At 47.0% G+C, this 27,313-nt stretch overlaps 1 long non-coding RNA gene across 1 annotated transcript; it reads right to left on the bottom strand.

Moving 5' to 3' along the window:
- Positions 1-10,472: 10,472 nt before the first annotated feature.
- LOC118352280 (uncharacterized) lies at positions 10,473-26,702 on the bottom strand. The gene is made up of 3 exons (XR_004809171.2): positions 26,436-26,702; positions 19,402-19,469; positions 10,473-10,906 (listed from the first exon to the last, which is right to left on the bottom strand). It is a non-coding gene; the product is annotated as an uncharacterized LOC118352280 (long non-coding RNA).
- Positions 26,703-27,313: the final 611 nt, after the last annotated feature.

The raw sequence follows: 27,313 nt of genomic DNA on the forward strand, positions 1-27,313 counted from the left end.
TGTCTCAGGACTGGTGACTTAACTCTCTTATCGAGCCTGATCGAATCCTTCCCGATTAGGTCTGATGTATCCTGGGAGGAGGGGAGCATATATAATCCTTGTACCGTTGGGGAAACTGAGGCCCAGAGATGGGAAGTGGCTGGTCCAAAGTCCCCTCTGGGCACTGGGGAGGCAAGTCCGGATGGCTGGATTCGGGGCCATGGAGAGGAGTCAGTGCCCGGCCCTTAGTGAACTTTATTCATACGTCTTTGTTCCACTAGTAGAGCTGGAGATAGAGACCTCCCCCACAGCCCTCCTCTGCTCAGTGTAAACAAGTGTAGATGCATTTTGAGGTCTGCAGCCCTTCAGGTATACCCCTCCTGATGCTGCAAATGCCACCTTTGGCACTATTTTCTGTTTAAGCCTGTCTAGCATTTTGTGAGGGAGCCTGGCCCCTTGGTTTGTCCCTAAATCGGTGTTGTATGAGTTCCATTGAAAAATAGCTACCTTCAATTGAAAAATAGAAATGAGGCGAGAGGAGGAAGACTCTCAAAACACTCCTGTTAAAAAAAAAAAACAACAACCCCATTTAAAAAGGCAAAGGGTGCTTGAGTATGAGAGGGTTTCCCTGGTCCTTTACTAGGAGCAGGTTTTGGTAGGGGAAATACAGCATGAGGCCTCTGGATGGGTAAGGTCCCCTCATCATCCCTTCCACCCAGCAGGCCTAGGCCCCCAGAGCAGCCTTGGTAAGCTGAGTCAACAATGGTATGATGGCAGGTTGGTTTTGCACTCCCTGGACAGGTTTCCAGTGAGGACCTGATTTCTCAGCTCTACAGAGCCAGCTCCAACCCTCACCACTTGCCAGTAGGATATATCCTGTCTCTGACCCAAGTCCATCTCTCCCAAGGATTTTGAGGTACTCAGGAGTAGACCCATAGCACCCATTCCCCTCTCCAGCCCACCTAAGGATCAACCCTAATCTTGGCATTTCCCACCCAATCATAAGATTGCAGGATGCCATGTTGTTGTTGTTGTCGTTGTTTTAAGATTTTATTTTTATTTATTCATGAGAGACACAGGGAGAGAGAGGCAGAGACTCAGGCAGAAGAAGCAGGCTCCATGCAGGGAGCCAGATGTGGGACTCCATCCTGGGTCTCCAGGATCATGCCCTGGGCCGAAGGCAGTGCTAAACCGCTGAGCCACCAGGGCTGCCCAGGATGCCATGATTTAAAATATAAGAACCCCACCATGGAACAGAAGAGGAGCCCAAGGCCCAGAGAGGGAACACTCTTGGCCCAAGGCCATGGCTCCTTGGAAACAGCGTATCAGAATCCTTCCATTAGGAAGACAAGCAAGCCAACCCTGGTTTTCTGACTGCCGATCCAGGGTTCTTCCCACCAAAATGTGCAGTGTGTCATTGCCTCACTTCTGAGGGGGAGACTTCTTAGAAGCAGCGAAGAGGCTCTGGGTGAGAAGGATGAGGTGGACCATTGAGAAGAATGATGGAGGGAGGAGCCAAGAGGAGGGGCAGAGGAGGGAAACACTTTCATTGAGCACCTGCCACATGCCAGGCAGTGTACACACGCTTTGCTGCATCATGGTGCCTTAAGGATGCAGGTTGTTATCATCTTACACTGTAGAGAAGAGGAAGCCGAGGTTCAGGAAGAGGAAGTGACGTTTCCAAGGTCAGACCACCAGGAAGGTGGGACACAGACATAGGTCTTTCTGATTCAAAAGCCCCAAGCAATTTAGGTGCTGTGCGTTGGATGCTTAGTAATCGCAACACTTAAAATGCTCTGTGCTAGTCACTGTTCTAAGCACTTTACCTCCGTTAGTTTATATAATCCTCTTAACCACCCTATGAAGTAGTTGCTGTCATTAACTCCATTTTATGTGTGAGGAAACAGGCATACATCAGGAAAGGAATCTAAGTAGCGGGTAGAGCTGGGATTGAAAACTGGGCAATGTGGCTCCAAGCACCACACTTTTAGACTGCTCCAACATTGCTCATGTAGTAACAATAGTAACAGGTGATACTTTAACTGTTCTTTCCTTAGCTAGGGAGGGCAGTTACTAGCTTCCTGTTTTACAGATGATGAAGGTGAAGCCCAGAGAAAGAAAGTGCCTTGCTCAAAATCACATAGGATGTTTCTTGGTCTAATGGAGAGGGCTGTGATTCCTGGCCAGAGCTCCTGCAGCAGAGAAGAATCACACTAGTGAATGTTGACTGAGCACTTAGTGTGTACCATATGCTACATGAGGTGCATTACATGCATTTTTAAACTGTAATCATCACAACAACCAAAGATCTTAGATATTCCCAATATTCCCAAGTGGCTGATGAGGAAACAGGCTCAGGAGCAGTGAAGTGAATTGTCCAAGGTCATGTACTTGGTCAGCAGAGCTGGCATTCAAACCCTGGTTTCCTGACACCCAGTCCAGTGCTCCTTGCACTGTACTAGATGCCTCAGGAGGGCAGCAGAGCTAAGAGTAGGCAGTCAGCAGGTGGGTGCTCCAGGGCTCGTCTCTATCTTCTGTCTCCGTGCCCACTGCCATCTATGGGTTTAACTAAACCTGTTCTTAAAAACCTATTTATAGCTTAAAACTGCACCACCACTTGAGATAATGAATCCCTTAAGTTGACTTCCCATGGTGTAAATTAAGGCTTCCTTTCATTTGTCCTAAATTTTTCTCTTTCAGGACTTGGGGGAGGAAAGGTGGGGAAAGGCCTTAGGACCAGAACACTTAGACTCAGAAAACAGGCTTTGGTCCAAACAGTGTTTGCCTGTGATGGCAATTCCTGAAACCCAGGCAGCAGGGGCATTTATGCAAGCATCTCTTCTGATCATCACAGAGATATGAAGGATGGGCAGCATGTGGATTTTCATATCTTATAATGTATCTTGTTTCCCGTGATATTCCCAACACTTAGCACAGGTGTACAGTCATGAGGAAGCCACTAGATTCCTATTTGTTCAATGAATCAATGAGCCCTCTTTTTATAGGCCAGGAAACGGACACAGAGCATCTTCCCAGGAAAATAAGACCCATATCAGATGATTTTAAAGAGAGAATCTAATACGGAGAGTTCATTACAAAGTTGTGGGGTGACCAGAAAGAGCAACCAGGGGAGGGATCCCTGGGTGGCACAGCGGTTTAGCGCCTGCCTTTGGCCCATGGCATGATCCTGGAGATCCGGGATCGAGTCCCATGTCGGGCTCCCGGTGCATGGAGCCTGCTTCTCCGTCTGCCTGTGTCTCTGCCTCTCTCTCTCACTGTGTGCCTATCATAAATAAATAAAAATTAAAAAAAAAAAAAAGAGCAACCAGGGGAGGCTGAAGCAAACCAGAAGTTACCAACAACTTTGAAAGCCATGACCCGCCCCCCAAGGTTGGAGCTCTATAGGGAGGAGATGGCATCACCAAAACCGGTAATGGGCCACCCAGAGAGGACTGGGAGCCACAATGGGCCTTTCTAGAAGAAGCCACAACTATGTAGGAGAAATCATAGCTGTGTCATACCCCTGCCACTCCAGCCCCGACTCACAAGGCTGAAAGAGATGGGGAGAAATACCCTGGCTTCTCCTTTCATCTTACTCTGATCTCTCATCAGGGCTTCCCATTGGTCAAATGCAGCCAGAAGCCTGTTGGCAAAGGAGCCCAGGAAGCATAGTTTGCAGGGACCAGCCTCTACTGTAAGGAGTGTAGCAGGAGTGAGTGGATTTGAGATAAACAGAAAAATTAAGTGGCCCAAGTAGTCGCCCACCTAGGAAGGAGCTACATCATGTGTATTCTATCAGGCAGTCCACCTCCCCATACCTCCACTTGATCCTTCTAGGCTCCTTATCTTTCCATATTCGCCTTAAGCATCACCTCTTCCAGAGAGCCTTCAGGGACTCCTTCCAAACAGAGTGGTTATCTCCCTAGTGCATGTTCCCTAGCACGTTCTACATGCCTCTATCATAACATATACCACAGTACTGATGCTACCAGTTATCCCTCAGCCTCCTCCACAGATTTAGCCTCCCAAGCCAAGACCCGGCTTTGATTTTTTTTTTTTTTTTTTTGCTGTGAAGAAAATAGTTGTTGAATGAATCAGGGACACCCTGGGGTCTGGATTCGGGCCACACCTAGGGTTTAAATATTCCAACACCTATGTTTATATGCCCTGTGACCTCGGCCAGCCCTCATTCCCTCTGAGTCTAGTTTCCTCATCTGTAAAGTGGGAGTAACAATACAAACTCTGAAGAGTAAAAGGGAGAATGCATGGCAGCACCATTAAGCTCAGGTCCTGGAACTAGACTATCTACAGTCAGGCTCTTGCCTTCTCTTCAAGTTATTTAACTCTACATCTCCACTCCCTCACCTATAAATTGGGGCTGATATGAAGACTTCCTATGGCACCTGGGAGCATTAAATGAAACAATGCATCGAAAACAGTGCAGGCTCTCAGCAAATGGGCACAGTATCAGCATGTATGGGGCCCCACTCAGCGGCTGAACACCAAAGAGGGAAGTTCTCAGTCATACATTCATAGCAAACAGTGATGTAGACATAGCAAATCTTAATTTTCTCATTTACCACTACAGCCCCATTACTAAGAACACTTTCTGGTGCATAGTAGGTGCTCAATCAGTCTTTGTTAGGCCACTGAACAATACTGAGTTGTATGTGGTGATGTCATTCTGCCTATGGGCCAGAGCTCATGTGCCCTCCTGCATTGTCCCCAGGCCCCACAGAGGATACCTGTTCTATACCCAGGCCTGATGCAGGCCTGGAGACATACAGGGACAGAAGGTGGTGACAGCTGGGCCTATCAGGAAGAGCCACGGACAGCAGGAGAAGAGGGTCTGGAGCAAAAGATTAGCAAAAGGATCTAACATTTATTGAGCATTTGCTGTGTACAAGATGCTGTACATACCTGATTGCATTTCATCCTTCCAGGAGCCTGCAAAGTGCTGGTCCTTACCTCACTTTTACAGGGGATGAAATAGCAGTTCAGGGAGATGAGAAAACCCAGGATTGTACAGAAATGACAGACACAGCTAGATTTGAACCCTGGACTGTTTGGTTCTGAAATCCTGCTTCTTCTGTGGTACCAGCTGCCTTCCAGAGGGCAGGGCAATGGAATCGGAGCCTCAAACCATACAGAAAGCCCCAGCAACCAATGCAGAGGCCAGGCTCAGGCTGAGTGACAGCTTGAGAGCACGATTTTGACAGCTGTGCCCAAGCTGGCCCAGAAGCAAGTGGTGCTCAGCTCGAGTGCCTGGGAACTAGAGCTGTGATCATACAGGCAAGGGATGGCCAAGAGTGGCAGCAGGGCGCCGTGGAGGTGCTGGGCCCCAGATAGAATGTCCTCAGGCTGCACCCCCAAAAGAGAAAGCTCCCTACTAACTGGCTCTGTGGCCTTGAGCAAGTCCCTGAATCATCTCCATTCAGCATCCTCACTTGTCATACAGGGTCACCTTGTCTTCTGGGTTGTCATAGAGTTACTTGAGACAATGCAAAGAGACAGAACTGGGGTGAGTCCAGGCCAGGGCTCCAGCACTAATTAGTTGTGTGATCTGAGGCAAGTCACTCCACGTCTCTGAGCCGCAATGTCCCCAGCTGCATAATGGGCATAGTACATGCCTTACCAGATTGCCATGAGGATGTAGTGATTAAAAGTATGAGCTCTGGGGGGTGCCTGGGTAGCTCAGTCTATTGAGCATCTGATTCTTGTTTCTGGCTCAGGTCATGATCTCGGGATCCTGGGATCGAGTCCTGGGTTGAGGCTCTGCTTGAGGATTCTCTCTCTCCCTCTGCCCCTTATCTGGCTCTCACACCCTCTTTGTCTAAAATCAATCAATAAATCAATTTTTAAAATAACCTTTAAAAAATAAAATAAAATAACCTTTAAAAGGGGGACATCTGGGTGACTCAGTGGTTGAGCATCTGCCTTTGGCTCAGGTTGTGATCCCCGGGTCCTAGGATCGAGTCTCACATCAGGCTCCCTGAGGGGAGCCTGCTTCCCCCTCTGCCTACGTTTCTGCTTTTCTGTGTCTCTCATGAATAAATAAATAAAATCTTTAAAAGTATGGGCTCTGGAGTACAATGGCCTAGGTTCAAATCATGCTTCACCCCTGACCAGCTGTGAGCTTTTGCCAAGTCACTTGATTCTCTGTCCCTCATTTTCCTCTTCTGTAAACTGGGAAAGAATAGAAGTATACTCATTTTGTGGAGTTGTGGTGATTAATGATATCATCAACAGAAAGAGCATAGAACAGCAGCTGGCACCAGTAAGCCCTCTGTCACCATGAGTAATCATAACCCTGGATCTGGCATCTAATAGTGACTGGTCCTTGCCACATGCCAGGCACCACTTTAAACTCTAATCCTCAAAGCAGTCTTGTGCGATCGGTGACATTACTGCCCCATATTTCGTTCGTGAGGAACTGCGTTATCCAGGGGTTCAATGACTTGCGGGAGGTCATGCAGTGATCAGAGGACCCACCAGGACCTGAGCCCACAGATCCTCCCTCCACCAGGGCACTCCTTCATTCCTATATAAAGGCTCCATAAAAAGAAGCTATCAGGATATATATGTTCTATGTGAACGTCTTACGAAGGTAGGGAATAGCAATTCTTCTACTCCACTCCACGTGGGGTACCCTAAATGCACTTTAAAAGATGGGGAAAGCCTGGGTGAGCGCCGCAGAGTGGAGGCGCGGAGGGACCCAACTGCTCAATCGTCTTTGTCTCCAGCAGGGGGCGCGCGCTGCCTCCGCCTGGTCGCTGAGACCAGAATCAGGCCGCGGGGTTGGTGGCTGATGCCTCCAGGGGCCCGTCCAGGTCGACCTTGGGGACCCCGTGGAGGGATAGCGAAAAACGACAGCCTGGACCAAACCAGGGACATGCCGAGAAGGGCTTATCTCCCATGGTTCCCAAAATAGGCTGCCCAACTGCATTGCACAGAGCTTCCTACAGATGCAGAAGCCTCAGCCCCATCCTCCCCGTTAGAATCCTCTAGGGGATGGGCCAGGGATCTGCAAATTTTAAGAAACTTTAAAGAAATACTGTATAGGGGTGAACATCAATCATGATCAAAAACGTTATGTTGAGTGGAAAAGCGAGTTGTCAAATGCACAGAATTTAGTGTATGGGGGGCCGGGGAGGAGAACCCAAGGCAAGAATAGAGGCCCACCCCTATATTTGCATCCCACCTCATTCCCCGCGTTTGTGTGGGCACATCCGCCTGAGTTCCATTCCATTTACTCTCCATCCGCCCCCGCCCCCGCCCCCAAACAGCCCTTGACCACCCCTCGCATCTAGGGATGCACCTTCAGGTAGATGGCCCACCTTCAGGGGGATGGACCCTGGAGAAAGTCCTGCATAGATTCTGCGTAACACTAGAGGCTATATGGACTGGGAGTCCTGGGGGCCTGAGTACCCTGAGTGTGGTCTCAGAGATGCTCGCAGGCGCCGCATGTGCACATTCCCTTGGGCTCCTTGCCCCGTAGAGGGGGGCACAGACAGAGAAGGGCCAGGGAGGCCCTCTAAAGCTCTGGATGTAAGGCCTGAGTTGCCTGTGTCTAAGAGCTATGCTGTAAAACTTAACACTAATTCTGCAAAGGATCAAACACGCAAAATAACGTTTTTTATTGATAGATATGGAAGTTTTAAAAAGCATTTTAGGGCAAAGGAATAAAAACATGCATATCTGATAACACCAAATTCAGAATGGTGTTACCTTTAGGAAGAGAGGAAGGGGTGGGGTCATAGAAAGATGCACAGGGATCTTCAAATTGTGTCTGTCATGTTAAATTACTTAATCTGGGCGGTGAGAACCCGAGTTTGTTCATTATTATCTATACTTTTCCTATGCCTAAGCTATTTCACAATTTAAAAAATAACCTTGGGGCACCCGGGTGGCTTAGTTGGTCAAGCATCAGGTCATGATCCCAGGGTCCTGGGATCCAGCCCCTAGTCAGGCTCCCTGCTCAGTGGGGAGTCCACTTCTCCCTCTCCCTCTGCAGCTCCCCCTGCTTGTGCTCATGCTCTCTCTTGTCAGATAAACAAATAATTTTTTAATTAAAATTAAAATTAACCCAAAAAGTAATATATAAAAAAACGATGTATGTTTAAAAATTCAAGAAGTACCAAAAGAGGGCAGCCCAGGTGGCCCAGTGGTTTAGCGCCTGCCTTCGGCCAGGGTTGTGATCCTGGAGACCCCGGATGGAGTCCCACGTCAGGCTACCTGCATGGAGCCTGCTTTCTCCCTGGGCCTGTGTCTATGCCTCTCTCTCTCTCTGTCTCTCATGAATAAATAAATAAAATCTTAAAAAAAAAAAAGAAGTACAAAAATATATAAAGTTAAGGTAAAATCTCTCTCCCTGTCCCTCAAGGTTAACGGTGACTTCCTAGAGGTAGCCACTGTTATCAAGTTTAAAACAGAAATGTTTAAAAAACCTGCACACACTGGGGGCCCCTGGATGGCTGAGTTGGTTGAGCATCTGACTCTTGATGTTGCTCAGGTCATGATCTCAGGGTCCTAGGATCCAGTCCTGCGCTGGACTCTGAGCTCAGCATGGAGTCTGCTTGTCTTCCTCTCCCTCTGCTCCTCTTCTCTCTCTCTCTCTCTTTCTCTCTCTCTCTCTCAAGTGAATAAATCTTTTTGAAAAATCTGCACACACTGGATATGTAATACAAACTGCTGTAGACAATGCTCCCTCCCCACCCCAACATACACTTAATAGTTCTTGTCTTGGATAATTTTCCACAAGCACCTATATATCTTGTTCCTTTTAATGTCTGGAAAGGTTCCACTACCAAGGGGATGTATCATATTTAACCAGTTCCCTACTAATGGACACTTACATTGACTTATTTGCTACTATAAACAGTGCAGCAAAAAACACCTTGAACCTGTATGTCTCCTTGAGTTCCAAGAGTAATACAATGACTCTTGTGTAAGTACATTTGTATGAAAATCTCAGCAGTGAAATTGCTATGTCAAAAGTTATGTCCATTTAAATTACAGTGTTTCAAAATTACATTCCCAAAAGTTCACATCAATTTATATTCTTACCAGTGATATATGAGTTTGTCTGTTATTCCATGCCCTTACCAACACTGGATTGTATATCTTTGTCTTATTGATTTGTAAGAACTCTTTGTATATTAGGGAAGTGAATATTTTTGTCTTCCCTTTGTGTTGCTGAGTTTTTTTTCCCAGTGAGGCATTTAGAGTCCCTCCCCCACCACAACCATTTAGAGTTTTTAAAGTTGACTTTAAAAATTGCATTCCTATTTATTTTTTTAAATTGAAGTGAAATTCACATAACAGAAAATTAATCATTTTAAAGTTTGCAAGTCAGTATTATTTAATACACTCATAATGTTATGCAACCACCACTTCTATCTAGTTCCAAAATATTTTTATCACCCCCAAAGGAGACCTCATACCCATTGAGCAATCTATTTTCATTCCCCTGCCCATCAGGGCCATTTGTTTTTTTGTTTTTTGGCCATTTGTTTTTTTATGTAGTAAAATTTATTAATCTTTTTTCATAATAGCTTTCTGATTTCCGTATTGTGCATAGAAATGTTTTCCTCAGTCTAAGATTATTAAAAAGCAATGAATTTAAAATAGTATTATTAATGGTTAGTGAAACCTTACAACCTGGGAACCAGTGTTTTAGATCACCCTCAGTAGTATGAGTTCCTGGAGGGCAACCATCCTTCCCATCTCTAGCACCAAGCACAAAGTTAAAGATTAAGTATTCAGTAAATGTTGGTTAAAGGCAATTCCTACCTCTAGATTATAAAAGGAAAACGTCTCACATTTTCTTGTAGTCCTTTTAGGGTGTTTTTTTTTTCTCCTTAATTAACATTTTCATCCATCTGGAATTTATTTTGGTAAATTGGAATGAGGTAGAGATACAGCTTTATTTTTTTCCAAGTGGCTAGCCAGTTGAACCAACACCATATTGAATAATCTGTCTTCCCCCACTAATTTGAAATGCCACCTTTAGCATATACTAAATTCCCACATGTATTCAAGTCTATTTCTGGAGTCTTTATCCTTTCTCCGTGACCTCTCTGTCTGGGATTCTGGATTTTTTAAAGCTCCCCTGGTGATTCTGATGCAGTCCATCTGTACCTGGTGCTTATCTATAATGAGATGTGTTTGCGGATTCTTAGCAAAATGAAGGGAAATAGTGTCATAATGTTAAATTTAATATTAAGGGCCCATCTTTTTTTTAAAGATTTATTTATTTATTCATGAGAGACACAGACTGAGAGAGAGAGGCAGAGATACAGGCAGAGAGAGAAGCAGCCTCCATGCAGGGAGCCCAATGCAGGACTCAATCCCGGATGCTGGGATCAGGACCTGAGCGGAAGGCAGGCGTCCAACCCCTGAGCCACCCAGGAGTCCCAGGGCCCATCTTTTATTTTGAGAGGATATCCTTACTAAACTTTTTCTTTTAATTTTTTTAAAATGAATGCTGAAAGTAGATAGTCATTCTTGTTTATTTATTTTTAAGTACATTTTTGAAGGAGTATATAACACACATAGAGAAATGCACACAAATCTTGAGTGTACAGCTTGATGAATTTTCCTTAAGTGAACACACCCATGTTTTAGTGTCCTAGGGTTGCCAAGATAGATGACCACAAACTTGGTGGCTTAAAACAACAGCAATTTATTTCTTAGTTTTGGAGGCTGGACGTCTGAAATCTAGGTGTCAGCCAGCTTCGTGCTCCCTCTGAAGGCTCTGGGGGAGACTCCTTCCTTGACTCTTCCAGCTTCTAGTGGTTCCAAGAGATCCTTGGCTTACGGCCATGTCCCTCCAGCCTCTTCACATGGCCTCTTCTCTGTGTCTCTGGGCAAATCTCCCTCTACTTTTCTCTTCTAAGGACACCAGTCACTGGACTGTGGGAGCACCCTAATCCAGAATAACCTCATCTTAAAATCCTTAACATTAGCAAAAACCCTTTTCCCACATATAGTCAACATTCACAGTTTCTTAGTCTATATTGCTTTTTTGGGATGGGGGCAGAAGTACAGTGTAACCCACATCACCATGTAACCAACATCCCACGTCAAGAGCTGGGCATCAGTGCAGCCTGCAAGATGACTTGTGCTCTACCTGGCAGCAGAGGAACCATCTTAACTTCTGATATTCCCCTCAACTTTGTATTTTGAAAAATTCTCAAACTTTCAGGAAAGTAACAGGAAGAGTACAGTGAGCCCTCCTATAATCTTCACTTAGAGTCACCAGTTCTTTGTTTTTCATTTTGTTTTATTATTTATTTTTTGTTCTTGTTAGACTCATTGTTTAATATATTGATACATTTGATTCTCTCCTTCTCTATATTTATATTTATGTTCATTTATGTTCACATTTATAGTCATAAATTTATATAACATTTTTCCTGAACCACAAGGAAGGGAGTTAGTTGCAGTATAGTCATATTTCACCCCTAAATCTTCCACCTCAATCTCCAAAGAATGTAGGCCATCGTCTACATAACCACAATACAATTCTCCAATATACAACCTTAAAAATTTTTTTAATTTAAGATTTATTTATTTTAGGGAGAGAGAGCAGAGAGAGGGGCAGAGGGAGAGGGAGAATCTCAAGCTGACTCCTGCTAAGCATGGAGCTGGACTTGGGGCTCGGTCCCAGGACCTCGAGATCACGTCCTGAACTGAAATTAAGAGTCAGGCACTTGACCCACTGAGCCATCCAGGCACCCCTCCAATACGCAATCCAAATTCAAATTCCCTCAATTATTCCATGAATGTCTTTTAATGTGAACTATTTAAGCCCAGGATCCAGGGCAAGATTTCATAATACTTCTAGTGTCCATGTTCTTTTTTTTTTTTTTAATCATTATTACGCATTTTAATTTTTCTGGTAAAATGAAGAGTTAAAAATATTTTTTAATTATTTATTTATTAATGAGAGACACACAGAGAGAGAGAGGCAGAGACACAGGCAGAGGGAGAAGCAGGCTCCATGCAGGGAGCCCAACGACGTGGGACTTGATCCTGGGACTCCAGGATCAGGCCCTGGGCTGAAGGCTGCGCTAAACTGCTGAGCCACCCAAGGATCCCCCCTCTTTTTTTTTGTTTTTGTTTTTTTTTTTTTTTGAAGATTTATTATTTATTTATTTATTTATTTATTTATTCATTCATTCATGATAGACACAGAGATTGAGAGAGAGGCAGAGACACAGGAGGAGGGAGAAGCAGGTTCCACGCCGGGAGCCCGACGTGGGACTCGATCCCGGGACTCGATCCCGGGTCTCCAGGACCGCACCCCAGGCCAAAGGTAGGCGCCAAACCGCCGAGCCACCCAGGGATTCCCCCCCCCCTTTTTTTACAGTAATCTCTACACTCAACATGGGGCTAGAACCTACAATCCTCAGATCAAGAGTTACATGTTCTACCAACTGAGCCAGCCCAGGCACCCAAAGAGTTGGCAATCTATGTCCTTTCTCAAATACTTTTGAACATATACTAGTCCCTGAAATTCAAAATCTGCAAGTTGCTGCTATAGACTAGTAGCACAGTTCAAAAGAACTTTCTGTGGTGATGCCAGTGTTCTTTAATCTGTACTGTCTGGTGAGATCACCACTGGCCATATGTGGCTTTGAAGCCCTGGAAATGTGGCTAGTGAGTCTGGGGAACTGAATTTTACATATTTAATTTTAATTAATTTAAATTGAGACAGAGGCATGGACCTGGTGGCCATTGGGTCAGAGAGTCTGGGTCTCACAAAGCTGAGAGCTCAGGCAGCGTGTGGGTCTGAGTTTTCTTGTCCTTAGCCTGTCATCATCACCATCGTTACACCATCCAAGGTGCTGAGTGGTGGTGGGTCAGAGAGGGAGGGGCTCTGAAGTCTAACTTGGCCCTCACCCCTGTCAGCTCACCATCCCTACATCACTTTTTCCTCTGTGCTCCACACATATTTATTGGGTGCCTACTTTGTACTAGGCCCTGCGAATGAGGGATGGATGATCAGATGGTCATCGCTGTGGCTTTGTCAGAGGGGATTGTCAATGTCTGTGAATGTGTTTGTCTTAACACACATCACTCTGTCACCCACTGAGGTCGGGGGCCCTTCTCAGTGCCTGACACTTAGAAGGAGCCTAATAAATGTCTGCTGACTGACTGAATGAATGAATGGTAGGAATGAAGGCAGAGGGTAGAGTCTTCCAATTGCATTCCAGAGGCCAGGACAGAAGGGACAGGGGAGATGGTGCTGCTTATCAAGAAGAGGGCTTGCCTCTTCTTGTTGGACTCAGGATGAGTAAGGAAAGGGTTAAGGTATAGGCAGGGAGAGAACAGGAGGCCCTGATTTTCCAGCCTAGGCTCTGGCAGGAGGCTACTAACCAGGTTCATGGAAATCCCAGATGTGGAGAAATGTTATAGAGGAGATATTAGCCAGAGAGAAGGGAACATAACAAATCCACCTTGTTTGTTCTAATAGATGGGATATTTTCATGATATTTACAAATTCATCTTGTTTGTGATAAATGTTATAGACAAGATATTTACCAAGGTCCCTGATCAGTTTTCTATAAAAGACCCACCATAAAAGCCCTGAGTGGCAACCCATTGGGACCTCTCTCACTCCAAAAGAGTTTTTTCTTTCTTTCCTTTCTGTTCTCCTCTTCACTAATAAACTTTCACTTCACCCTTTTGTGTCCCTGAGATTCATTCTTCAACTCTGTGAGACAAGAACCCTGCAACAAGTTGCCACCCAGGTGCCAGGCCTGACTCTTCCTGTGTTCTTGGCAAATTTTTTCCTTCCTCCAGCGTCTGTTTTCCCGATAGTAAAAAGAAGTAGCTGGGCTAGGTCAGGTCTCAGGGGCTCTCCCAAGGACAGGGTTGATGGCAGTGGGGAGCTGAAGAACACCTCTTAATTTGCCTTATATCCTGAGGTTTTCTTGGGATCCAATTTCCTAAAAGTATTCCGGGGCTTTAAAGGTTGAGAGAGGGATCCCTGGGTGGCGCAGCGGTTTGGCGCCTGCCTTTGGCCCAGGGCGCAATCCTGGAGACCCGGGATCGAATCCCACATCAGGCTCCCGGTGCATGGAGCCTGCTTCTCCCTCTATGTCTCTGCCTCTCTCTCTCTCTCTCTCTGTGTGACTATCATAAATAAATAAAAAATTAAAAACAAAAACAAAAAAAACAAAAATAAAGGTTGAGAGATACCTGAGCCAGAGGAGGCTCCCAGAGTCTGTAAAGTCAGGCTGAGGACAGTCTGAGTAGGGTTTTGGGGAAACTCCTGGACTCTTCCCACAGGTTCCAGGGCTATCCTGGGTCTGTACCTGCCTGGAGGTGTGCCTGCTGGGCCCTTCCTTCTGAGGTGGTGAGGCAATCCCTGCAAGGAACTGGGGCATGGTTCAGGAGTAGGCCTGGAACCTTTTTTTTTTTTTTTTTTAAGCCTTGCATCTTGAGGCAAGAGGGTAGGGGAGTGTACTTCTCACCCACGCAGAGACTGAAGGACCAGAACCCTAGGGCATGTGTAACTTGCCTCGACCCACTCATGCATGACTCAGGCTGAAACTGGACGCTAAGACAGTCACTGTCTGACCCTCCCAGGCCAGTATCTGGAGTGCTGTCAATTGCTTTCCCTTTGCCCTTTAGGAAGATGCTGTGCATTGACAAATTGGAGGTTGTCCAGTCGGCAAATGCTCCCACCCCCCACTCCTTTTCTACATGGCAAACTTCTATGCATTCTTCAAAACTGGGCTCAAGTGTTGCTCCTGAAGACTTCCCTGATTTCTGACTTCTCCTTAGAATTTATCACTCCCTCTTCCAATATGCAGACTCTGGAGTCAGACTGCCTAGGTTTGAATCCCTACTCTGCTGCTTAATAGCTGTGTTTCCAAAAAAAAAAAAAAAAATAGCTGTGTTTCCTTGCGTGAGCTAGTTAACTTCTGTGTCTCTATCTCTTCATCTGTGAAATGGGAAAACCAATAGCACCCACTCACTGGGTAGTTGTGAGGATTAAATGAGTTAACACATATAAATACTTAGGACGGTTCCTGGCACATAGTATGAATTAAAAAAAACAGACTAGCATTATTATTTTTTTCTATGCTTAAATACTTGCAAATATAATGAACACAGCAGATAAGGGTCCTGTCCTCATAACTATATCTCAGCCTGTGAAGAGAGATAGAAGAATAAACAGGAAATTCACTCTGAATGATGAAAAATGCCACAGTAAGGGAAGTGGTGGGTTGAGGGGAATCATGAGATCACAGAAGAGCCCCACCTCCCAGGTTGGGGTGGTCAGCAGTATTTTCCTGGAAGAAATGACATCTCAGCTGAAATCTAAAAGATGAATAAGATTGAGCCAGACACAGGGGGAGAGCAAGGAGGGGGAGGTGTGGGAAGGATTTGGGGCGGGGGCAGGGGGAATCAGAGAGTGCACTCCAGGGTCCAGAGCGTGATGTCCTCTATGAACTGAAGTAAGGGGTGTGGAGGAGAAATGGGAGTGGGTACATGTGTTTGTGATCTCTCTCCCTTCCTGGTTTGTGAACTCCTACAGAATAAAACTCCTGTTTCCTTTCATTCCACACACCTGCCTGACACCCAACATTCAACCTGGCACTCAGCAGAGCCTCAATAAATGCTTGCTGAATGGGAAGAAGCAACAAGAATCTTGCCTTTTCCATCAGGGGACCATTCCCAGCAACCTTTTCATTTGTTCATACTTGCGAGTTAGGCATTCCTAATAGCCCTGGGAAGTCAAGTTCATTTGTTTGTTCAGAATCATCATCTGCTATACATCCCAGACTCCTGGGAATTGGATATTTCTGTTAGGACAGAAACAAGTTTCTGACCCAACAAGGTGATCAAAGGTCTCACTCCTGTGAGTCCCTCTCTGGATACCATTGCTGTTTGTAAGCTTCCCAGTTTTGCTTGGGGTCTGTGCACGTGATGCAGATTCTGATTTGGCAGGTCTGGGGCCCCAGCCTAAGATTCCGCATTTCAAACAAGCTCCCAGGTGATGCCAAAGCTGTAGGTCCACGAATTAACACTTGGTTGTTTTGCTTTGTTTTCATAAATTATGAATGACACCAGCAAGGCGCTAGACAGCGTGCCCATTTTTCCTGGCCCTGGTCACCATGATGATTCTTGAAGGAGGTTGTGCCAGGTTCTGAAGGGCCTTGGGTGCCAGGCTAAGGAGTTCAGTCTTTTTTCTGGAGATGCTAGGGGACATGGAAGATTTCTGAGGCACGGTCAGGGAGAGCTGATGGAGGAGAGGAATCTAGAGTATGTGGGTGCTGGGGGTGGGGTTGGCTAGAGGAGCTGAGCTAGTAGTGCACTAGCAGGTGAGAAACAGTAGGGCTGAAGCTCCAGCAGCAGCAGTGAGAATGCAGAGGATGGAGGAGGGTGTTCCAGGCTGAATTCTGCTCCCTTCTCCCCATTCATATGTCCAAGTCCTAACTCCTAGGACCTCAGAATGAGGCTATACTTAGAGACAGGGTCTTTATTTTTTTTTAAATTTTTATTTATTTATGATAGTCTCACAGAGAGAGAGAGAGAGAGAGAGAGACAGGCAGAGGGAGAAGCAGGCTCCATGCACCGGGAGCCCGACGTGGGATTCAATCCCGGGTCTCCAGGATCGCGCCCTGGGCCAAAGGCAGGCGCCAAACCGCTGCGCCACCCAGGGATCCCGAGACAGGGTCTTTAAAGAGGTAATTAAATTGGGGTGCCTGGGTGGCTCAGTGGTTGAAGGTCTGCCTTTGGCCCAGGTCGTGATCCCGGGGTCCTGGGATTGAGTCCCACATCAGGCAGGGGAGCCTGCTCCTCCCTCTGCCTGTGTCTCTGCTTCTCTCTCTGTGTCTCTTGTGAATAAATAAATAAAATATTTTTTAAAAGAGGTAATTAATTTAAAACAAGGTCATTAGAGTGGATCCTAATCCAGTATGATTGGCGTTTTGTAAGAGGAAATGAGGATACACAGCTACAGAGAGGAGCCCATGTAGGGTCACAGGGAGAAGACAGCTGGCTACTAGCCAAGGAGAGAGGCCTTAGAAATAACCCATAAGGGATCCCTGGGTGGCTCAGTTGGTTAAGCGTCTGCCTTTGGTTCAGGTCATGATCTCAGGGTCCAGGGATTGAGTCCCAAGTCATTGAGCTCCCTGCTCAGCAGGGAGCCTGCTTCTCCCTCTCCCTCTGCTGCTCCCCACTCTGCTCCTCACCACTACTCCTGCTCTCTCAAATAAATAAATAGATAATCTTAAAAAAAAAAAGTCACCAACTCTGTTGACACCTTGATCTTGAACTTCAAGCCTCCCAGAATTGTGAGAAAATAAATGTCTGTTGTGTACGCATCCCCAGTCTATCCAACCCCCAGGGGTTGGATTTAAAAGGATTATACAGGTTGTAAACTGTTTGGATGACAGGGGAATGGGGTGCGGGCAGGCACTCTAGGAGTCTATCCAGATGGTTTGGAAACTGGGAAGAGCAGGGAGGAGAGAGTGCTATGAATAGAACAGAAGCAGGCAGGGGAGCCTGGAGGGAGGAGCAGGGCTAGAGAGGAGTGAATGACCAGGTGGCAGTGGAGTTGCCCCTGGGAACTGCAGGACGCCCTATCTGGGAGGCTTTGGCAAACCCAGATGGTGGAGCTTTCAATCAAAGCAACTCAGGGTGTTGAGAAGGAACAGAATGGCCCTTGTGTCAATTGGGGCCCCTGACAGCAAGCAGTCACAACTGGTCGGGGCTGCCTTAAGTGAAAAGAAAGGTATCCGGTAGCATTCCGGAGGCTCCCAGCAGTGATGTGAAGGCTCAAGACCAAACTAGGAAAGTGAGTGAGAAGCAAGGGAATCTGGTTAGCCTCGAGCCTGGCTGGAACCACACTGCAGGGACAGTCCGTGAGGACTGGTGGGGCTGCTGGGCTCCCCATGCTACCTTCCACCTGCACCTGTTTGCAGATTCCTTCCCAACCTCCGAAGGGGCCTGGGAAAGATATTCCATTACTGAATCATCAGATAAAGCCGTGGCTCCCAATTAGCTTATTATTCCCATTATAAAGATGAGGAAAATGTGGTTTAGGGAGGGGAAGTCATTTACCCAAAGATATAGAGTTCAAATCCAGGCCTGTGGGACCAGCTGTCGCCTGGCTGCAGCTTCACAGAGCTGGTGGTCAAAGCTGGCAGAACTTTACCAGCGGTCTCCAAGCCAGGCCCTCTCTGAAGTTGTGAAGGCAGCTCACCTGCCTCCCTGAAAGGGAAAGCCCCTCCCCAACTACTGCTGCTCTCATCTTTTCCCACTGAAGAAATTCCGCATTGCCTCTCATCAGGAGCTGGGTGGAACTGCTGGTTCTAGACCCCAGGAGGCCTCCTGGGTCTGCCTTCCTGCTGCATCCACGCTGAGCCTCTGAGCTGTCTTCCCTTCAACCTGGCAACCCGCTTCAGGTGTATCAAAGTCCCAGCGCTGCGTGAGGTTCAAACACATCTCAGCGGGCTCCGGGAATACATTCGTTTTATTGCCTCCCACCCTGCCAACCTGCCACAGGGTTGGGCGGTGGAGGAGGAGGGGGCACTGGAATTCAATATGCAAATGTATGCAGATCGCATCTAAATGAGGGTGTCCCAGGATTAATGGGAAAGAAAGGCAAATGAGAGCAGGCCTCCGGCTCTGCTGCCGCCACGCAACCAGGAAACGGCTCTCGCGGGAGGGTGTCTTAGACTGTTTCAGAGCATGTTCTTTGAAGCAATGTCTCTGCAGCACAGGGGAAGGAAGAACTGCGGAAATTGGTTCTGGATACTTACTGGCAAAATGTTCTTGGTTGCTTCAACTAGTTGGGGGTGGGCTGGGAGAGAGGGGTTAGAATCTCTGAGCCTCTCTCAGTTGCTGCGGCCTGCAGGGGCTGTCCCTGTCACTGGTTTCTATACCAGAGGGGCTTGCTAACGCCCAGGTCCAGGCCCCACTGATTACTGAATCCGAATCTCTTGAGAATCTGTATTTTTTTAAAAAGTCCTCAGCCTTGGGAAATACCAATGCAAACCAGGGATTCTTAATCTGTAAGGTCTCCCAGGCTTCAGGGAACCTGTATAGGATTGTTCTCTTAAAAAAAAAAAAAAAAAAAAAAAAAAAAAACGCCCGATGCCCAAGCTGCAACCCAGACCAATTAAGTCAGAGTCTCTGGGGGGATGAAACCCAGGCATCATTAGTCAAAAGAAAATCCTAGGAGACTCCCATGTGCAGCCAAATTTGAGAAGCACTGTTGAACATGTATTCTCATAAGACATTTGTTATACCTGTGATCTCTTTTGGACTGTTTAGCTCCAGGCCCTCTACCCAGTGTGCAAGCTTCAGGAACCTCCCCTGGGAAGCAGACTAAAACTCAGGGCTGGTGTTCAGTGGTAAGCACCAGTTATTAAAATGCTGAAAAATTTCCTTACCTACCCATCGATAACAGGTGGTACTTTGAACCTTCTAAATGCCCCAGAGCTCTAGTCCCTTCTCCCAGACTCCTAGAATGACAGAACAAAGAACAAAAGGGTTAATAATGATCATTCTCCCCTTCCACCCCTCCACCCAATGAGGGGCCTCCTAAAGCTCCTTGGATAGAATCAGTCTGATTGGTCAGGGTCCCGGTTGTTAAATATTTGAAGTCATCTCTCATTATAATGCTGTAGTGAGGAGCATCAGCTTTACAGTCAGAAAGACGAAGATTCCGACCTTATTTATTTATTTATTTATTTAAGATTTTAATTATTTATACAGAAAGAGACAGAGTGTGAGTAGGGGGAGGGGGGAGGGAGAGAATCCCCAAGCAGACTCCCTGCTGAGCAAGGACCTCCTCCACCTCCCACCCCAGAGCCTGAGGAGGGGCTGATCTCACAACCTGGAGATCCTGACCTGAGCCTAAATCAAGAGTTGGATGCTTGGGCACCTGGGTGGCTCAGTGGTTGAGTGTCTGCCTTCAGCTCAGGGCATGATCCAAGGGTCTTGGGATCAGTCCTGCATCACGTTCCCTGCAGGGAACCTGCTTCTCCCTCTGCCTCTGTCTCTGCCTCTCTCTCTGTGTCTCTTATGAATAAAAAAGTAAAATCTTAAAAAAAGAAAAAGAGTTGGATGCTTAACCAACTGAGCCACCCAGCCACCCCTTTGAGCATACATTTTAAAACAAAGAGTGCCGGGTCCCACCCAGGGGTGCTGATTCAGTAATTCTGGGGTGGGAGCATTTGAGAATCTGCATTTCTAACAAATTCCTGGTGGTGCTGATGCTGCTGGTCCTGGGACTACACTTGGAGAACTGCTGAACTAGAAGATGCATGAGAAAGCATGCCTGGCCAAGAGTAGGGGCTCAACCCAGGTTTAGAAATGCAGCAAAGAAGTCACCAGTTTCCCTGTGTGCAGTGTGGACTCCCTCCCCCTCTGGTCCCCAGGGCTCTCAATTCAGGCCAGCACTGCCTGAATGTTTAACCTAGGATTAATGTTTGACCACTAAATGTTTAACCTGGAATTTCCAAGGATTAGGGCTTTCCCCAACCCCCTCCCCATTGTGAACAGGACCAGATTTAGACTTTTAGGGGCTGCTATCCCTGAGAATATGATGCCCTTCCCCATATGTCAGAGTAAAACAACACTAAACCCTGAAATGACTATATAAGGAAGTTCACCAAAGATCCAATATTTCCCATGGTGGCTACTTAAAGGATTTTTTTTTTTCAAATATCGAAAACAGTCTTTGTGGTGGGGAGGAATGAATAAGCTGAGTCCAGAGGATTTTTAGGGCAGTGAAACTACCCAGTATGAGAGCATAATGATGGATGCATGTCATTATGCATTTGTCCATTATGCATTTGTCCAAACCCAATGGAATGTACAGCACCACGAATGAGCCCCTAATTGTAAACTGAGGACTCTGGGTTATAATGATGTGTCAATGCAGGTTCATGGATTGTAACGAATGTACATTGATAATGTGGGAAGCTGTGCATATGTGGAGGCAGGGGGTATATGGGAATTCTCTGTGCATTCTTCTCAGTTTTGCTGTGAACCCACTAAAGCTGCTCTAAAAAAATAGTCTAAATCTAAAAAACAACCAAAGAATCTTCTAAATGTGTATTTGGGGGGCTGCACCTGTTTTGCTGGAACCCATGCATAGCCAGTGGGAATACACTGACAGGGGCTGCCAGTCCCAGGCTCATCCTCTTTCCCCCTCAATTGGTACAACTCTCCCTCCACAGGATTATCCCCTCTTGAAGACATGAACCTCTCACCATAATGGAAACTCCCTTACACTGTTCTCTGCCCTGTCCAGCTACCTTAATCTTTCACTTTCCTTTTTATTCCCCCAATTATTTCCCCCTATAGGACCCACCCAAATACTCCACACCTGTTCTGTCTATTGGTCTCTCCAGCTTGACTTCTGGGCACTCCACCCCATGCTGGGGCTGCTTTCCCCACAGACTTCCTTCTTGTCAGATCCAGTGACCTGATCTTAGCACGGGATTTGGAGTCAGAAAGCTTGCGCAGGAGCTCTGTCACTCACCAGCTATGTGACAGTGAGCAACTTGAAGCATTTTTCTCAGCCTTGGGTCTGTCACCTTGGAAATGGGCTACAGTCTCGGCTTTCCAGGAAAGCTCAGGTTCTAATAAAATGTTAAGAAGTTCTGCCATTTGGTGCAAATCAGATGGGATAAGGTACATGACAGCACTGGATAAAGCATTAAGTGGGCTGTGCATTGACTATCAGAATTGTTGGCCACCGGGGTGGCTATCGGCCCATGCCAAATGTGATGGAAAGAACAGGGTGCCGGGGTCAGGTCTGGATGGAATCCCAGGCCTGCCCTTGGCTAGCTGCATGGACTTGGGCAACTCCCTGAGCCTCACAGATTCCTCACCGTGAATCCTAATTCATAAAGGAGAGAACATTAGAGTAACAGAATCATGACAGCTAACATGTTTTTCTGGTAGGTGTACCTATTGTGTGCAAAAACTTGCTATGTATAATAGCATTTAATCCTCACCATGACCCTTTGAGTGAGGGCTATTCTCCCCCCATTTTACAGCTGAGGCTGTGGAGACACAGAGAAGCAAAGTGACTTATCTAAGGTCACACCACCAGATGTAGTAGGAGCTGGAATTTGAACCCAGAAGGTCTGATTCCAAAGTCTCTACTATATGGTTTCCTTTTGAAGGAGCTCAGTAGAGACAAGTGGGAGGCAAGACATTATTACTAAGGCCTACAAGAGCCCGGTGATTGCCACTACCCTGGGGCTAGGGATGGTAGGTACGTTTGTGGGTGGCGGTGGGTACTTGGGTGATGCTCTTCCCTGGGGCAGTGTCTTGCAGTGTATACACCTTTCTGCTTCATCACAGACACGCACAAGTGTCTTTCCCATTTCCTGCCAGGGCACCTCAGGCCTGGCTGCCCCTCCCATCCTTGGCAGGTTCAGGAGGAACAGGCTTGGAAATTCCCCATCCTACACTGGGGGAGAGGTTCCTCACCTCGTGAGGCTGACCCGGGTCTGGGGGCCTGGTGTTACTAACAGCAGCCTGCCTGTGGGGCTGTGTCATCCAGCTGGTGACTCAGGGCTTGAGGAACAGCCCCCTCCCCATCTTATGGGACCTCCACCTGGGGGAGGGGTGTAAAGTCCATGCTATGACCTCAGGTCAGGGTCAAGGGGTAACCACCTGGAGGAATATCCTGCTCTCTGCCTCCTTTCCTGGGGCCTTGGCTAAACTTGTGGTGTTGGAAGGAGGGGCTGAGGGAAGTGGGGAAGGGGATGTGGTAACCAGAACCACTTCCTGCCATTGCTGTGTTGAAAGCCACACTCTCCTAAGTTCCTCTTGATGGGGGCTGGGTTGCCAGTGGGTAAAGGAGGAAGTTGGAAGGGGGTGAGGAAAGGAGGGTTCTTGTTTGGATTGACTCCAGGAATCAAGCCAGGGGTTCCTGGCTGGGTGCTCTCCTCCTGCCCCCGCATTTGGTAAAAACAGCCTGGAGGCCAACATAATTAAAACAGCAGCAAGCACTTACTACCATATGACAGGCACTTTATATGCGTTAATTTGACCCTTACAATGAGGTATTACCTCCTATTATTACCCCCATTTTACAGATGGGGAAACTGAGGGTAATGCTAATACCCACTTTACAGATGTAAATACCCAGATGTAATCTGGGGAAATTGACAGGTTATGCCAATTGCCCAGATCACACAGCAAATTGGTGCCAGAACTGAGATTAGAACTTCAGTCGCTTGGCTGGCTCGCAAGGCAGGCTCATTGCTACCACTCCTTATTGTGCCACTCATGCTGTCCTTGCTCTGTGACCCAAGAGAGGTAAATTCTCTACTCTGGGCTTTAGTTTCCTCATCTGCCTGATGGGGGTAATTGGAGTAGATTAGTACACCATCCCCTTGTGATGTTGGTCTCTCTGGTAATTAATTATTCAGTTTCTTCCCTACTGGGCTCAGTTCCATGACCACATTTTGGTCACTACAGTATTCCCAAATTTTTAGCACAATGTCTGGCCCATAAAAACTCAACAAATACCTGAATATTTAAGGATCATTATCAACGGTTTGGATATATGAGAAAAGCTTTGGGTCCTTTATATAAAAAATCAACATATATTAGTGGTTCTCAACTGGTGGTGATTTTGCCCCTCCCACCCATCTAGGGGACGTTTGGCAATGTTTGGCAACATTTCTGGTTGTCACAACTGGCAGGGGGAGGTGCTCCTGGCACCTAGTGGGTAGAGGCTGGGGATGCTACTAAACATCCTATGATGCACAGGACAGACCCTCAAAACAAATAATTATCCGCCCCCAAATGTCAATAGTGTTAAATTTGAGAAACACAACATATATACATAGATATGACATATTTTATTTTATTTTTTAAATTTTTATTTATTTATGATAGTCACACAGAGAGAGAGAGAGAGAGAGGCAGAGACACAGGCAGAGGGAGAAGCAGGCTCCATGCACCGGGAGCCCGACGTGGGACTCGATCCTGGGTCTCCAGGATCACGCCCTGGGCCAAAGGCAGGTGCCAAACCGCTGCGCCACCCAGGGATCCCTATTTTATTTTATTTTAAAGATTTATTTATTTATTTATTTATTTATTTATTTATGATAGACAGAGAGAGAGAGAGAGGCAGAGACACAGGAGGAGGGAGAAGTAGGCTCCATGCACCGGGAGCCCGACGCGGGACTCGATCCTGGGACTCCAGGATCGCACCCTGGGCCAAAGGCAGGCGCTAAACTGCTGAGCCACCCAGGGATCCCTGATATAACATATTTTAAACCGTTGATGGCAAGTTGGGAGTGATTCATGGAATCTTCTAAAGCTTGAGTCTGCCACCAGATGAAGACCCCCTTGATTGAGAGTCTCTTTATTTCCATCTCTAAAATGATATATTGCTTGGAGCATCTGCATGGCTCAGTCGGTTAAATGTCTGTCTGCAGCTCAGGTCATGATCCCAGGGTCCTCAGATTGAGTCCTGCATTAGGCTCCTTGTTACTAGGGAGCCTGCTTCTCTCTCTCTCCCTCTGCCCCTCCTTGTGCTCTCTCTTTCAAATAAAAAAATGAAATCTTTCAAAAAATAAAATGATATTGCTCGATGACTACACACTTTCAATTCTGGAATAGAATATGGTCCCCCTAGGTACCTTGTCCTAACCTCTGATTCCCCAAAGGCCTGAGCCTGCTCTGTTCTTGGGTGGGTTCAGGGGATCAGGGGAGAAAGCGTTGAGTTTTTGGTCTCTCTTCCCCGAGCTCCTTCCCCTCCTCCTCTGGCCATCTCACTCCTCGGTAAATGGTGATGAAGATGAAAGACTTCAGAACTGGTTCAAATTGAACAACAATTAAAAAACAAACAAACAAAAAAAGACTTCAGAACTGTGCAGCCTTAGGCTTGAATCTTGGTTTGGTGAACTAACTTGCTGTGTGGTCATAAGCAAGTTCTTTAACTGCTCTGAACCTCAGTGTCCTCCTCTAAAAGTAGGAAGGGTGCTCATTAAATCTACCTCACAGGGGCACCTGAGTGGCTCAGTGGTTGAGCATCTGCTTTTGGCTCAGGTGGTGATCCTGGAATCCTGGGATTAAGCCCTGCATCTGGCTCCCTGCAAGGAGCCTGCTTCTCCCTCTGCCTCCCTCTCTGTGTCTCTCATGAATAAATAAATAAAATCTTTAAAAAACAATAAATAAACCTACCTACAGATGGTGGTGGGGATGAAATGAGATGCTTATAGGGAAGTTTTTGCAGTACTCCACACAGTGAATCTCGAGAAATAGATGATTAGGGCAGCCCCATGGCGGCTCGGCAGTTTAGCGCCGCCTTCAGCCCAGGGTGTGATCCTGGAGACCCCAGATTGAGTCCCAGGTCGGGCTCCCTGCATGGAGCCTGCTTCTCCCTCTGCCTGTGTCTCTGCCTCTCTCTTTCTCTGTGTGTCTCTCATGAATAAATAAATAAAATCTTTTTTAAAAAAGAAATAGATGATTAATATGGCTCTGAGGTGAAGTGACTTGCTCAAGGCGACACAGCTGGGTGACTCCAAAGCCAATGCTCATTAATTCGTGAATTCTAGAGCTTCAATTTTCCTATAAGAGAAGTATCTTCACCTCACAGATTCATTTATTAGATAAGCATAGAAAGTTCCCAGCAGGAGTGCCTGGGTGACTCGGTTAAGCATCTGACTTGGGTTCAGGTCCTGGGATGGAGTCTGCATCAGGTCCATGCTCAGTTAGGAGTCTGCTTGTCCCTCTGCCTCTCCCTCTGCCCCTCCCCCTGTTCATGCTCTCCCTCTCTCTCAGATAAATAAATATTTTTTAAAAAGATTTTATTTATTCATTCATGAGAATCAGAGAGAGAGAGGGAGAGAGAGAGAGAGAGAGAGAGAGAGAGAGAGAGGCAGAGACACAGGTAGAGGGAGAAGCAGGCTCCATGCAGGGAGCCCAATGTCGGACTTGATTGGATCCGGGTCTCCGGGATCAGGCTCTGGGCTGAAGGCGGTGCTAAACTGCTGAGCCACCCAGGCTGCCCAATAAAATTTTTTAGAAAAAAGAAGAAGAAAAAGAAAGTGCCTGGCACATAGTGAGCCCTTTAAATCCATATTCTTGTTTTTTTTTTTTTAAGATTTTATTTATTTATTTGAGAGAGAGAGAACACAAGCAGGGGGAGCGGCAGGCAGAGGGAGAAACAGGCTGCTCATGGAGCAGGGAGCCTGATACAGGGCTGTATCGCAGGACCCCGGGATCAAGATCTGAGCTGAAGGCAGATGCTTAACTGAGCAACCCAGGCACCCCACTTCTTGGGTTGTTATGTTGCCTTTCCCAAGTGATGCCTCCAGGAAGGCAAACACAGACCCTTCCTTAAAGGGGCTGGTGGGGAAGAGAGAAGGGAGGGACCCATACTGGGGAAACTTTGGGGCTGAAGCTCCGTGCTCAGTGCAGAAGGGGCTGGAGAACTGAAAGCCACCTACCCCTCAACGCCATCATCCGCCCTGCCCCGTTTTGCAGTTGAAGAGTCCCAAACCTAGAGAGATAAGAAGGCATTTGTTGTAAGTCACACGGGGCAGATTGGAGTCCAAGTCCCCAATCTCCTGATCCCAAGTTGGAATCCCTGTCTTGACCTGTAATTAAAAGCGACCATGGCCATTATTGGGGACTTGCGACGTGCACTGCGGTAAGCATTTTCTGTGTTTGATCTCATTTTGTCCTCACATCAATTTAGGGACAAAGGGCCCTTTTTTTACAGTTGAGGAAGCAAATTCAGAGTGAGTGGAGGACATCTGCCTGGAGCCCTGGAGAAGAGTGAAGCCTGTCTGCTGGTTTCCAGATGCCCTGCACTTCCCCCTTTACTCCCCTTGGAAGACAGGGCTTGCTGCGCTGGAATTCCCCAATCCCTGCCTGAGGGAGCACACTCCTTCCGCCTTGAGGTGGGGTAGGGGGAGGAAGCTGATGAGCAAGGCTTCCAGGGAGGGGAAAAGAGGATGGAGCCCAGCAGTGTGGGAAGGGGGATTGCTGGGCTCAGGAAGAGGCCTTGGGGAAACTTCCATCCCTTGCCCTTAGGCTGACCACTTAGGGCCTTTGGGTGGTGAGCTCAGGGAGTCCTGTAGCCTTAACTCTCTCCCTTGCTTTCATTCAGTTCCCACAAGCTCTGCAGTTTGCAAAACCCAACCCTTCCCCTATGGGCCTGTGGTTTCCTGTGGGTCGGGGGTCCTGCCTGACTCGGCAGTGGGAACTGTGGGCAGGGGGTAGAGGAGGACGTGGTGTAAGCCCTTTCTTTGCCTTCTCATGCTGGGGCCGCCCCCCTCCCCAACACACCCCATCCCCTGAGTCAGCCCCTACTTGCCAGGGA

This window comes from Canis lupus, chromosome 24 (genome assembly GCF_003254725.2).
Source record: "Canis lupus dingo isolate Sandy chromosome 24, ASM325472v2, whole genome shotgun sequence".
Lineage (NCBI taxonomy): Eukaryota > Metazoa > Chordata > Mammalia > Carnivora > Canidae > Canis > Canis lupus.